The 14,639-nt window shown below is 38.7% G+C and overlaps 1 protein-coding gene across 5 annotated transcripts in view; it reads right to left on the reverse strand.

The window, feature by feature from the left end:
* NALCN (sodium leak channel, non-selective) overlaps positions 1–14,639 on the reverse strand; it is a 3,563,801-nt gene that overhangs the window by 3,170,375 nt on the left and 378,787 nt on the right. Inside the window, exons 1-2 of one of the 5 annotated variants that reach the window (XM_044071243.1) lie at positions 6,158–6,163; positions 3,776–3,778 (exon numbers count right to left, since the gene is read on the reverse strand). The exons of the other annotated variants lie outside the window; for them this stretch is intronic. The gene's annotated coding sequence lies outside the window, so the exon portion shown is untranslated. Of the gene's footprint in view, positions 1–3,775; positions 3,779–6,157; positions 6,164–14,639 lie in introns of those variants that run through there. 5 annotated transcript variants of the gene reach the window in all.

Raw genomic sequence — 14,639 nt, forward strand, 5'->3', positions numbered from 1 at the left:
AATGCACTTTTCAAGGGAGCACTTGTGTTTTTTTTTAAAGTATCTATCTACTCTTCAAATTTATCTGGATAGGAGTAGCTTATTGGGACTGGCTCAGGGTTTAATTCAGGCTATTGATCCTTTTTGTAGAGTCGTTTCTGGTAAAAGTGTGATGCCTCTTTTCCTAAAGAGATTCAAGATTCTGAATCTGAACAAGATGATACAGGGAAGGATTTTCGGGTTTTGTCCTCAGATTTGTGATTCAGACTCAGAGGAGAGCTCAGTTTCTGATTCTTCCTGTGGGGATTATCTTTCTCTTAAGTTATTGCTAGACAGTCCTAGTGTTTTCAGTGGGAGAACACTGAGGTTTCTTGGTGCCTCAGAAAATACTATGAGTTGTTACAGAAGGATTTTCCAGAACTTACACTCATTCCTCCTGTCCTGCCTGCTTTATATGATGTGTGTGTGTTACTGCCTGCCATCTTCCTGATAGCCAGCTGTCCCTAAGAAGGCAGATAGGATGTATAAAATTCCTCAGTTTTAAAATGTTTATACCCCATTCCCAAACCTAACTCAGCAGCTATAGCCTTAGTTGACCCCACTGCTGCTAAGCACTTAGTTAATAATCCTACTCTTTTTAATAAGGATGGGAAACGTATTAATAGCTATGGGGGGAGTTTACACTTCTACAACTTTGATTTTCAGAATTTTAAATTGTCAGACTCATGTTATCTTTGTTCTGACATATTATGAAAGTATAAGGGATATTTTATCTACAGTTTCTTGTTGTAAAGAAAAATACTGCTTTAAATCATTTGGTTTCTTCTATTGTACAGGTCACTACTCATTGTTTGCAATGTGTGTATGATTCTGTTGGTACTTTTTCCAGGCCTATGGCAAATGGTACTGTTTTAAGGAGGTTTGCCTGGCTGCATTCTCAGAACTTCCTTGATGATTTAAAAGTGAGATTTTAAAATTTCCCTTAAATAGAGATTTCATGTTTCATCCCTCTGCTGCAGAGGTGATCAAAAAGTGTGATTAAAACGACAAGCTGACCCAAGGAGATTTTTTCAGCCCTCCTTTTCCAAATTATCAAAGGGATTTTCTTTCTAGTCATCCAGTTTTGGTGAAAAAAAAACAGAATGAACAATCTCAAAAGAATTCAGGTAAACAGATGTTTAAGAAGAAGTGGCAAGGAGGTTCCTAAAAGAAGTCTCAACCTCCCAAAACAAAGGACAGTCCAACAAGTCTGAATGACTCTTCAAGAGACCTTGTGACCCCTTCCCACCATGGCCATGTTTCGCTTCCAAAAAGTCTGTATCACCATTTTTTTTGTTTAGCAACAGATTGTCTCAGATAAATGGGTTCTAAAAATCATTCAAGAGATTTACAGATAGCAGGGGTAGGAAATTTCTCCTTTCCAGGGGGTCATTCCTCATCCTGCAGATCAGACAATTTTGTTTTCTCCTATTCTGCATCACATACTGTCCCAATGAGTAAAAAGAACAGTTTCTCCTTCCCAGGTGGGGGAATGATTTTATTCAAGGATATTCATAGTGCCTTAAACAAGAAGAAAAAAATGCTTGGAGACTAGTTTTGGATCATTCTTTACTAAACCTCTTTGTGACAGTGCCCAAATTCCAACTGACATAATTTCATAACATGTTAGATCTTCTTTCTCTTTCAAGTTTCCTGGTAACACTAGACTTAAATGATGCTTATCACATCCCTATTCATCCAGACATCAGATATTTCTTAAGGTTTTTGTGTGTCTGAATCACATTATTTGTTCTCTGCCTTATCCCTTGGACTATCCACTGCACCAATAGTGTTCTCAAAGTGTCTGGTTCCATTTACAGCTCATTGCAGGCTACATGGTTCCCACATTTTGACAGATTTAGACAACTTACTTATCTTTGTAGAATCTTTTCCAAAATGTCAGGAGTCTCTCTCTCTCTCTTCAGTTGGAGATCTCTTGCAGAAGCTGTATTCCAAGAGACCATTTAAAAGTCTTTCTTGACTCCCTCACACAGGACTGTGTTCCTGGGATGTAAACTAGACACCTCCATTCAAAGAGCTTTTCTTCCACAGGAAAAAATAGATATTTTTCTAAATCTATTTTTAAGGTTTTCCATTCAGACTTCAGTCACTGTGAGGGAATACCTCAGAATTTTGGGTCTCATGACATCATGAAATAACAAATATCATTATATCCAGGTCTCACCTTCCCCAACTCTGCTCCAAGGCAGTCACCACAAATGATTTGGACCGTGCTTGGGTTTTGGGATGGATATAAGTGTAGGGGGTTGCAAAACCAAGGACAGGTATGAGCACATAAATATCAAGGAGATGCTTGCCCTGATCAAGGCACTCAACTCTCTGAACAATCTTTGGTCCCCAAGACCTCTTCAAGTGGTTACAGACAATAATACCGCAGTCATGTGAAACATCAACAAGCAAGAGGTAACTAAGTCATACAAACTTTGTAGACTAGCCATGTTAGCCTGAGATATAACTTCTCAGCACAATCTCACTCTACAGGCACCCTGCATTCTCTCAGAGCAAAACTGTGTGGCAGACGAGCTGAGCAGGACCAGGACAGACCCTCACAAATAGGAACTATATTAAAGGGTCTTCTAAGATTTGCTTCATCTGTGGGGATATCTGCAAGTACAGACTTGATTGCCTTCTCTCTGAACAGTCAGATGGCAAAATTCTGTTCCTGGACTCCATGGAAGAAATCCTGTAAGACAGGTGCCTTTTCTTTTCTTTTTTTCTACAGAAAATGTTCCTGTATGTCTTTCCACCCTTTCCACTAATATGCAGGGTACATATGAAGATTCAGAAAGAATCTCCCATGATCATTGTGGTGACTACTTTCTGACCCAGGCAACCATGGTTCTCCCCTCTTTTGGAAATGGCTAGGGGCAATTAACACAAGCTTCCTCACAGAATAGATCTACTCACACAAGAACAAGGGTATCTGATACACCCTGACATGAATCATCTTCAACTGACTGGCTCAGTAATAAGGTCATAGTTCCTTTTAGTCACCTGTTTTCTCAGGATGTGCAGCAGGTACTAATGAAGGCAAGAAATTCTGCTACTAGAAAATCATACATTGGCAAATGGAAAAGGTTTTCTAGTTTGTGCCAGCAACATAACCGGCAGCAATTCAGGGCTAGTTTTTCTCTGGTTTTACAATATTTGTGAGTTACTATCATATGGCCTATCATATTCCTCTGTTAAGGTTCATTTATCAGCCATTTCAGCATGTCTGCCTATGGTTCCTCCTCTTTCAAGACAATTTCATGGCAAAATGTTCTTGAAAGAGGTTTTGCTTAAGAGGTCTCCAAGTAAACCAGTGACCCTTCATTGGGATCAAAATTTTCTGTTAGAGAAGCTAACACTGGTTCCATTTGAAGCAGCTAATCTAGCTAACTTGGGGTTCTTAACAAGGCAAACAATTTTACTGATTGCTCTGACCTCTGCAAGAAGGGAATTTGAATTGCAAGCTCTTCTGGTGGGTCAACCCTACCTTATTTTTCATAACGACAGGGTTTCTTTGAAAACTAATCCTTTTATGCCTAAAGTGGTATCCAAGTTTACTTTAAACAACACTAGCCATCTCTCCATTTTCTTTCCTGAACTTAAAAATTAGGGAAAAGGATACTCCATACCTTGGATGTCCACAGATAACTCAGGTACTATCTTGATAGAACTAAATCTTTCAGATCCTTGGATAAATTGTTCATTTCTTGTGAAGGTAAGAAGAAAGGACAACATGTGTCAAAACTGGCTATTTCTAAATGGTTGCCTAGGGCTATCACCTTTTGCTATACTCACTATGACAAATTTATTTGAGGCAGGGTCATGGCCCACTACACCAAGGCCTTGGCTTCATCTGTGGCTTTTTGGAAAGGGTTGGATTCTAAAATTATCCTAAAAGCTGATACTTGATCCTTTGTATTTACTTTTACAAAGCACTATAAGCTTGATTCCTTCTCTAGGTATAGATCAAGTTTTACTAGGACCATTCTCCAAGGGCTCCTGGACCCTTCTCCTTCCTCCTCCAATATATAGTTAGCTATGGTAATCTACCCATATAGCTAAGGCTACTGCAACAGTGATCAATGTGAAGAACATAGTACAGTTGTATAACTTGAACTTACCATAACAGTAGATGTTTGAATGATCACTGCTGCAGTAGCTGCTCCCTCCCTCCACCTCCTTGTTTTTTGGTTTGTATGTTATGCCAGGGTGTGGACATTCATTTTTTGTTATTCCAAGCTTTGTCCTTTTAGGGCTCAGTTACCCTGCCTCTGCTAGCAGGAAAGCTCTGAAGAGCTTTCTTCCAAAACTAGTGTTTCAGACAGTTCATCTCGAGCTGTCTGACAGTTTGGGTGCATGGAAAGTGCCCTACAGCTTTGGAATCTGGTCATTATATACTTGGCAGGATATAACCCATATAGCCAAGGCTACTGCAGCAGAGATTATTCGAACATCTACTGTCATGTTAAGTTCAACTTAGATAACTATACTTTTGTAAATGGTTTAAAAATTCTAGAAAACTAATGACTAGCCAGTTATAATTGGCCTTCTTTTTGTATGGTATTAGATGCATCTGTAATTTTAATAAAGCATACAACTGCATGAGGTACACCCCATAACAGTAAATCTTTGAAAGAAGAACTCTTGCAACAGTGTAACATACAAGCTTTTCATGTAAATGTGTACAGCCATAAGAAGCCTTTTCTACCACTACAAATGTTTCCTGAGAAAATTCAATATTTTGTAGTGTTTCTCATCTATTTGTTTGTGTGTCTGCTTTGATTAGTTATTAATTTAACAAGCAAATGAATAAAACAATATGGTCCCATTTTCAGACACACCCTAGGTATAATAGTCAAATAAGGAGCCATATCAAGGGGTATAGAATTAAATGAATTAATCGTAGTAACACAACAGCAGAATTCAAATAAAAGGTTGTGTGTGTATATGTTTGTGTACATCTAACAGCATGTAGCATGGAAAATAGTTTCTGTAAAACTAAACAAAAACAACTGTGTAGCTAGAAATTTAAATGCAAATTGACTGTGATGATGTGAGGTATTGTCATCTGTGCCAGGGAGAATAGGGTAGTGAATGTGTAACATATGCCAGCATAGTTAGCTGGAGTTTTATAGATAGTTTTATGTAATTTGACTAACATACTGACTTTTTACAGATGCTTGTGTTAAAAATGTATCAACAGTGTTATTATAACTGATTAAATGTTCATGTTTAAACAAAGAATTCTGGAAGGGAAGGGAAGAAGTTTTTGAAATTATTCTATAGTTTTCAAATACTGCAACAGATCTTAGCAAGGTTCTGAGTGTGTATTGTACTAGAGTCATGTGATCAAATGTTGGTTATAGAATGACATCACATTTGATCACATGACTCTAGTCTTTGGAACCTGATATAAAAGAGCTATGTCAATTAGTTCAGTTCAGTCAGTTTAAAGCTCATTGTCTTGCTTTGTAGAAGTAAGCATCTCAGCATCTTATCTTGCCTTGCTGAATTAAGTTAGTTAGGGAACAGTTATTCTTTAGACAGTCAAGAAATACAGAGAGATTAGTTAAGTATTGTTTTTCCGCATCTGTTTGAATCTGTCCAACTGTGTTATTTTTATTTCTCCTGTAATTAAAACACTGGTGTTTATTGTACTTAGATATTTAGAATTCTTATGTATTCTATTTTATTATTAAATATTTTTATACCTTTCATTGTGGCTGGTCTTTTAGAGATTACTTTTAACATCTTGAGAGTAATTGTGCTTATTTTAGTGACGCCTTAGCCAATCTTAAAAGACTTCCTGCTTTGGTTACACTCTACCATTTATATTAGTATTGTTTTAATCAGTATAACTGGATACTCTTGTAAGAGCCTTGGAGTGGTTGACTGGTGGCAATGTGATGTGTGTGCGTGTGTGTGTGTGTGTGTGTGTGTGTGTGTGTGTGTGTGTGTGTGTGTGTATGTGTGAGGGAAATCAAATACCCAGGTGTGGGTGTGTCAGCTAATTGGACCTGGGACACAGTGCTCCAAATGAGTCTTGTTTGGGATCTGGAGAGACAGAGAGTCATGTGTGCTCTTGGGGGAAACTGTGCTTGATGCAGAGAGCTGCATTTGAAAATACTTTGTAAATCCATTTCTGTTTTTAGTGACTGTCTCTCACCATTGTCAGTGGTGAGGATTGAGGCTCCTTGATTACTGGCCTAGGGTAGAGAGGCTGTCACACTGACAACAAGCAACCAGTCTGAGTGACTGGAGCTATAATGAACTCACTTACTCCAACCAAGTATATGGAATGGGCAATGTGTATGCTGATTATCTACAGCAATAAGATCCCCCCCCCCCCTTTAAATCCTGCATTACTTGGAACAAGTCTAATAGCTGTAGTTATTAAAAACAAAAGCTGTAGCTGCCATTTTTCCCCCACTGCTGAGCAAAGAAAAGAAACAGGTCTGCTAATAAGGAAGATGGCTGTTTTCCACCCTTCTCAAAAGCACACAAAAAATTAATTACAAAAACTTTCAAAAAATAAAAATAAATAAAAATAAAAAGTAAAAAAAAAAACTCCAAAATTGTTGCTAGGAGGACAAGAGTCTGTGGGCATCCTTAAATAAACAGTAATACACATTCACACTTTTGAGTCATTAAAAAAACACTGCATTTACCGTAATGCACTGTGCACATCTTGTAAAACTAAAATGAGTGGTATACAGATGTAAAATTCATAAAAATCTTCTAAAACTTTGGTTTCATCCTTGTGATCAAATCATGAGTACTATAATTAAACCTAGTATTAACTATACCCTGTCAATTATAATTCATAGGTTCATAGGTGTGCACTAGGCTAATGGCCCTGGAGCCTTTACAAACGTAGCCCATAGGATTACCCTGACATCGGGCCACCCGACCTAATTGCTAAATTATTTTTTTCTTCTACTACAAGGTGCATTTTTAATTATTTTTATGAAATGATTTACAGTACGGAGATATAAAATATGCTATATTGAGTAAGGAGGTTCCAGACTGTGAGATAACAAATGTAAAAAATTTGGTGCAACATTCTTGTGATTGGTATATTAGTATGTAACCACAGCAGAGGCTTAGTTCATGGAGCAAAATTTGTCCTATATTAATCCAACATCTTGTCAAGGTCTCCACTCCTCCCATTAAGTTTTGCTTGGTCAACTACATGAAAAGGCAAATTTCTTGACATCAGGACAAGTCTTTGAGTAATTAACAATGCATTATTTTTAGTCTTTTTTTATTGCAACATAGTGATACAGGTTGCACTTCACAGTTGTTAGCTATATATCCTACATAAAAAGAATAATTTGTCCAATATGCAATTTGCACCACATCTTTTGGTACACAATTAAATCACCATTGGCTCCATATGTTATTTCTGTAGTCTAGGTATGTGGGCTGTTGCTCAAAAGTCTATATGGAGCTCTCACTGTAGAGAGGAAGATGCCTTATTTTTATTATTTTTTTTTAAGTAAAAGACTTCTAGGAGGACTGCTACTCTCCTTTCTTTCAGAAATGTGTTTATAATTTCAAGTCTGCTTTGTAATAAATGTGGGGTATATATACTCACTTTATTTCAAAATGTTTTGATGTCCCAAAAATGCACATTAATGTAGTATTTCAATGCTGTCTTTTTTAATCCAATTCAACCTTTGGTAGACCTCAACACATTCAGAAGCTGTGAATCCAGAGTACTGACTCCCTGATCCATAATCCCTTCCTTCCTCCAAATACCTCAGATATCATTTGCCTCTTGATAAAGAAGGCCGTGTTTTTGAGGACACTAATACCTAGTTTAAAGTTAAGTTTCTTTTTATCTTTTCTGTGTCTTTTTCAGCATGTGTTCTTTTCGTCTTTCACCTCCCCTATTATTTCCAGCTAAAATTTATATATATATATATATATATATATATATATATATATATATATATGTATGGGTTTCCTTCATAATTTCGAAATATTGAAATCCCGAATTTCAATATTTCGAAATTATAACACCGAAGTTCTGAAATACCGAAACACCAGAAGCATGAAATTCAAAATCCCGAAGTACGGAGATTTTGAATTAGCGCTTCGGGTGTTGCAGTGTGTGAATGGTTAGGTGTTAGTTCGGGTATGTATGTATGTGTAAGTGTGTTGGTTAAGAGCTTTAGTGTATGTCAGTGTGTGTTGTGACTGTAATGTGCGTGTGTGAGGGACTGTAAAATGTATGGATGTGAGTTACCTCTGTGTGTCTGATTGTGCGATCTCGGAGTTAGTATATATAAGTAGGTGGATGGGGGTGCAGGGGGGCTTGCCCCCCTGCTTATATGTGGTCTATGTTTGTCTGTGTTCTTGTGGGAGGAAGTTGTGTGCATGTTTATGTGTGTGCTCTGTGTGTAGTGTAGGTTTGGGATTTTGAGTTTCGCGGTTATGGATTTTCGGGATTTTAAGGTTTCGGCTATCTAATTTCGAAAAACTGAAATTCAGGATTTCAGTATTTTGAGATTTCATAGTGAACCCATATATATATATATATATATATAAAATCTAATATATATATATATATATATATATATATATATATATATATATATATTCCATTAACTTAATATTTAGTTCTTTTTAATAATAGAGAGTCTCTTGCTAATAGGTTCATAGATTGTCACTAGGTTAATGACCCAGAGGCCATTCTAAGCTCTTTGCACAAAAAAATAATGATGTCCTGTAGCCAAGTAGGACATCGAGGGCCAGGCATTCATAAGCTACCTCTGTCCATAAGAGACGTGAGCACCAGGCCTGGAGTAAATTTCCTGTTCCCTTCCACTGGTCTAGGTTGCTCTTAAACTGGGTAACAGATGAACTCAGCTTCACATGGATGGGAAGCCTGTTGTGTAGGAGGCACAGTCTCTGGGACACATATCTGTCTCTCCAGCATGTTCTAAGTCACAGAAAAAGTTCAAGTCATTAGACCTTGTATTTCTGGTACTGTTTAACTTATGAATATGCAGGAGATTCATAAGTGCTATGTTTGTGAATGCCTTGTAAGCCAGAAACAGATCACACTTCAACTATACTGTTGTTGTTTAGATAGTTTGCAAGTGTCAGTTCTTCCTCACTTTTGATATCTTCTGACAGTTCTGTGTGATTGATACCTTACCATCTACATGGCAGACAAGGTTAAAAGTTTAAAAAATGTATGGCCTGTCACCATGAGATCCTGTCACAGGACCGACACTGTCTGTGCAGCTCATCTCGACAGAGAATACAAGACTCGCTCCTCTTTTGGTTACAGGACCATTTCGGGCCATAGAGATAAACTTGAAAGGTTTGATCCCTCAGTCAGGACAAACCATGCATGCCTCAACTTCTTCTGCTACTCCTTCTGCATCCACAGCTAAGACAGTGGAAAAATGTAAGCAAAAGGATAAAGACAAGTCAAAGAAAAGGACAAAGGTAAATCTTTTGAGGAGTGATCAGATAAGTCTAGGAAACTATCTTCAGTCTCATCAGAATCCTTGAGTATGGCACCAAAGATTTCTCGACCAGTGGATCTGACTGTCCTTCAGATCTAGTCTGCAACATTTCCTTGTCATTTTTTCACAGAGATGGTGAATCCTGAGCTCCAGTAACCAAGCAAAATGAGATTTCAGCTCTCAAATAACACCACCATTAACCAAGCAAAATGAGATTTCAGCTCTCAAATAACAGCAATAATAAACAATTTTTTAACTTTCAAATATCAGCAGTTGTTTTTTTTTTTTTCATTTTCTTAGCTCAGCAACTTTGCTTTCGAATTATCCCCAGTGGAATTTTTGGTTACAGATTGAATCCTTAGCTCCATTCATATTTTCTCCAGAAGAGGCACTAATCAAGACTACTGTCAGTGGCTTCATTCTCCAGGTCCTTTTGAATGTAGAGGAGCCTTACTGAAGCAGATGTTTACAGGATGATGCGGAGGTTCCTTCTGATGCAAATTCAACTAGGGGTTGTCCAAGAACTATCCACATTGGACATTCTGAGAACAGCTCCATCTACCCCTCCACTAATCTTTCCAGTTCCAGTATGTATTTTGAATCCAAGCCCCCCTCCCTGAAAGCACCCTTGTCAGAGCCAGCAGTCTTTTTGGCTTCAGCTCCAACCATGTCTCTTACTCGCTCAACTCTGATGCCATGGGGTGAGGATGAGTCTCAGAGCTGAGGTATCTGTGCCAGGGCTTGACATTTGGATTCTATACTGAAACTTTCAGAACAGTCTCTTTTGTTTAATGCCTCTGCACTAGAGGGCTCGGCCCTAATGTTGACTTCAGACCCGGAATGGGTCAGGGTGAGTGGAGGCTCTCCCTTCATCACACCAGGATAGTGTGGTGCTGGTAGTCACTTTGGGTCTACTCTCCACCTCAGCATTTGAGGTATTCAAAAAAGGTACTTGCTAGGCTAAGAGAGAGAGGCGGTGCTTTCCAAATGCTTGACACTGTCCCAACCCCTTTTGGACATTGCTTCTGACTCAGCATATCAACGCTGACAGTCAGCTTCCTTTAGTCTTGGGGCTACTCACCACATGAACTCTTTGTCTGACTGAACCATCGCGGTCCCACTGAGGCAAGCTCCTAGGAAACAGACATGTAAACGGAGTGATTTAGATTCCTCTATAGGATCAGTCACTGAAGACGCAGACATGGATGATAGGGATGGGTTCACAAGATCCCCTCTAGAGGATGTCACCTTTGGGGTTATTTTGAAATTGATGAAACAACTACAGGGTTTTGTCCACTGAGCAGTCTGTGTTCCTTCAGGCTTTTAGAGCTGGCTATTCTACCTCCTGGGTGGTGCTGCCTACTGATCTACTTAGAGATCTGATAGCTAGTGGACCTAAAACGATCCTAATATGGCAGAGCCAATCCCTAATAAGCCAGACAATATTTTGGTTGCACCTAAGGCCAGATCACACTGGAGCAAGGGTACCCAGTCGATGTCATGGCTGCCTACTGATTTACTTAGAGATCTGATAGCTAGTGGACTTAAAACAATCCTAATATGGCAGAGCCAATCCCTAATAAGCCAGACAATATTTTGGTTGCACCTAAGGCCAGATCACACTGGAGCAAGGGTACCCAGTCGATGTCATGGCTGCCTACTGATCTACTTAGAGATCTGATAGCTAGTGGACTTAAAACGATCCTAATATGGCAGAGCCAATCCCTAATAAGCCAGACAATATTTTGGTTGCACCTAAAGCCAGATCACACTGGAGCAAGGGTACCCAGTCGATGTCATGGCTGTGGCAACAGCCAGTAAAAAGGAACTCTCTGAAGACAGTGAGTCTGTCAATCTTCCAAACAGGGAATCAAGAGCACTGGACAGATGTGGGAAACAGATTTATGCTTTGGTGACTTTCACACTTAGAGTGCAGAACTACCTCATCCATATGAAGTGTTTCCAGGGGCACTTGATAAAGGAACTCAGCAAGTCCCTGTCAGGTAACCTACTGATGAACATCCAAAAAACTGGAGTCCCAGTTGTCTACATTACATACTGATGTCTAACACATCCATGCGCCTGCTTTCTAACACAGCTGATGGCACAGCTGGAGCAGCAGGTGCTGGCAATGCCTTCCACCAACATGCCTGTATATGATTGTGTGATTTTGCAGATGGCTTCAATATGTCCTTCCCCTAATACCCCTTTTGATGGCTCCACACTTTTTGGGCCAAAGGTTAAGGAAACTCACACCTTCTCCACCCCTCCAAGAACCTTTTCAAGATATCACAGAGGTGGTAAGAAGATGTGGTTCAGGAAGTCTTAAGGGTTCAATTGGGATGCGCATGCAGACAGGTCCTTCCGAGGCAGAGAGGAAAAACAGTTTCAATGTGCATCATCCTAGGGGAAGATTCAGACCACAGAATCAGGGATTTTGCGGTCCTTTTTTCTGAGAAATCCTTCTAGTGCTCATGAAAGATTGATCAGCTGCTGTACTCTGGAGTCAGTCAGTGGGTGGTACTTACCCTTGCACTTTCAAGCCTGGCAGGTCATCACATTAGACACTCGGGTGCTGTAGATATTCACCAAAGGCTATATAATTCCCTTTGTTTCCCCACCCTAAAAGAAAAGAAGAATTTACATAGTACCACCAAATCTGATAGAATCCACAACAGCAAAAAACTTTAAGCTATTAAAAAAAAAAAAAAAGGAGTCATTCAATAGGTCCATCCAGACCAGTTAGAATTCAGAGTCTATTCCAGGTTTTTTTAAGTTCTGGAAAAGACAAGGGACCCATGGTCAGTTTTGGACCTTAGCCATCTCAATCATTTTATAAAACAGATACAGTTCCAGATAGTCATGGTTCAGTCTATTCTTTCTCTTTTGAGGAAGGATGATTATATGTGTGCTATAGATCTATAGGATGCCTACTACCATATCAAGATTTCAAGGTAATCAATGAGACTTCTCCATTTCCGGCCAGCAGCCAATCACTTTCAATCCAGGGCATTGCTTTTTGGTCTTACCACAGCTCCACAGGTGTTCAACAAATGTATGGCAGTAGTTGCAGCATATCTTTGACTGCAGGGATTCTGGGTGTTCCCATACTCAGATGACTGGCTCTTCACCACTCCAAACAGAAATTGCCTACTCCAGCAATGGGACATCTTGCTCCAGCTTCTTCAACATTTGGGGATCACAGTCAGCCACTACAAAAGTAAACTGACATCCACACAACAAACAGAGTACATCAGATGCCACTTGAACATGAGCAATCAGATACTCTACCAGAGTCCAGAACTGTGCCTCCACATCAGAAAACACTGCAAGTTCTTCAACACCCCCACTACCTGCAAGACTTATCCTTTGATTGAAGAAGCCATCAGTCCTAACAATAACATTAGTTCCACCAGCCAGATACTACATGAGAGTTCTTCAAAGGACACATTCTATACATTGGTCCCACAACTTCCATCCTCTTCATGTGCAGATTTGTCTAATGCCCATGTGCAAGCCTCCCATCACAAAGTGGCTGACCCCCAAAGCTGTCCTAGAAGGTTGACCCTTTTCTCTATATGATAATATATCAAAATGAACCACGAATCCAGGAATCCAGGACACCAAAGAAAAATACCAAAACAAAAGTCCGTGTGTAATAGCCAAAAGTTTAAACAAAAGTCCATTTATTGTGAACAAAGGTTTAAGCGCTTTCATCTCATTGTAGAGACTTCATCAGAAACAATGAATTACTTTTAATTACACCTTATATAACTCCTTAATGAATGACATCACACCTTCAATTAAAAACTTTTTAAATAAACAGAACACTGATAGAACTAAATCAGTAGTGTACAATGAATTCATTTATGAGTTTTTAAATAGACTTAATGTTCTTATTTATATCTTTTGTACCAATATTTATTAAGTATTTATTAAATATATTTATTCGATCAGCATAAAACACAATATACATTTTTATTTTTTTGCCAAATGTACAAACATGTATGCATTTAATACATTTGGGTTGAGACAAATTTTAAGTTTTCATTTGTAGGGTTATGTTTGTTTAAAAAGTTTTTAATTGAAGGTGTGATGTCATTCATTAAGGAGTTATATAAGGTGTAATTAAAAGTAATTAATTGTTTCTGATGAAGTCTCTACAATGAGATGAAAGCGCTTAAACCTTTGTTCACAATAAATGGACTTTTGTTTAAACTTTTGGCTATTACAGACGGACTTTTGTTTTGGTATTTTTCTTTGGTGTCCTGGATTCCTGGATTCCTGGTTCATTTTGATATATTATCAACAGTTTGGCTGGTTACTTTTTGTCTTTCCTTTTCTCTATATCCCCCCCAACAGCCATAGTAACCATGCATTATTTCCTCCCTAGGTGGGGGAGCAATCTGAATTGAAGAAGGTTCATGGCCAAACACAGATGCCACTCTCCACGTGAATGTCCTGGAGAAGATGGCAGCTCTCCTAGTGTTGCAGGTTTTCCAGGACTCTCTTCCCCAGAGGTATGATCTGCATCCAGACTGAGAACGTCAGTAATCTTGTAGATCAACAAGCAGGACAGAACTCATCCATATCCTATGTGCAGAGAGGCCACGAGAGAGTGGCAATGAGAGATATCTTCCCATTAACTTCTCATAACGATGCATATTCCAAGGACTTCTGGTGCATTAGCAGACATATTGAGCAGATCCATACTGGACACAATCAGATGTCTATAGCATCTCTAAAGATTTCAAAGGCATTTCTAAAGTGAATGTTCTTATTGAGACCTTCCATAGGGGATCCTATTCCTCCATGGGACATAACTATCATGCCTCAAGCATTAACAAAACCTTCCTTTGAACCAACAGCATTAGCAGACTTAAAGTAACTTTCTCAAAAGACTATTTTTCTGGTGGCCATCACCTTGGCTAAAAGGATTTCCTAATTACAAGCACTTTCCTGTAAACCTACTTACCTGATTTTCCATAAGGATAGGATTTCTTGGAGAACAAATTCTATGTTCATCCCAAAAGTGTCATCTAAATGAACATTAACATTAATCAAATTGTTAATTTACCAGTATTCTTCCCAAGATTTTCTAATAAAGGAGAATATACTCTGCATCTA

This window comes from Protopterus annectens, chromosome 5.part0 (assembly GCF_019279795.1).
Source record: "Protopterus annectens isolate FY-2018-M chromosome 5.part0, PAN1.0, whole genome shotgun sequence".
In the NCBI taxonomy this organism is placed as follows: Eukaryota; Metazoa; Chordata; order Ceratodontiformes; family Protopteridae; genus Protopterus; species Protopterus annectens.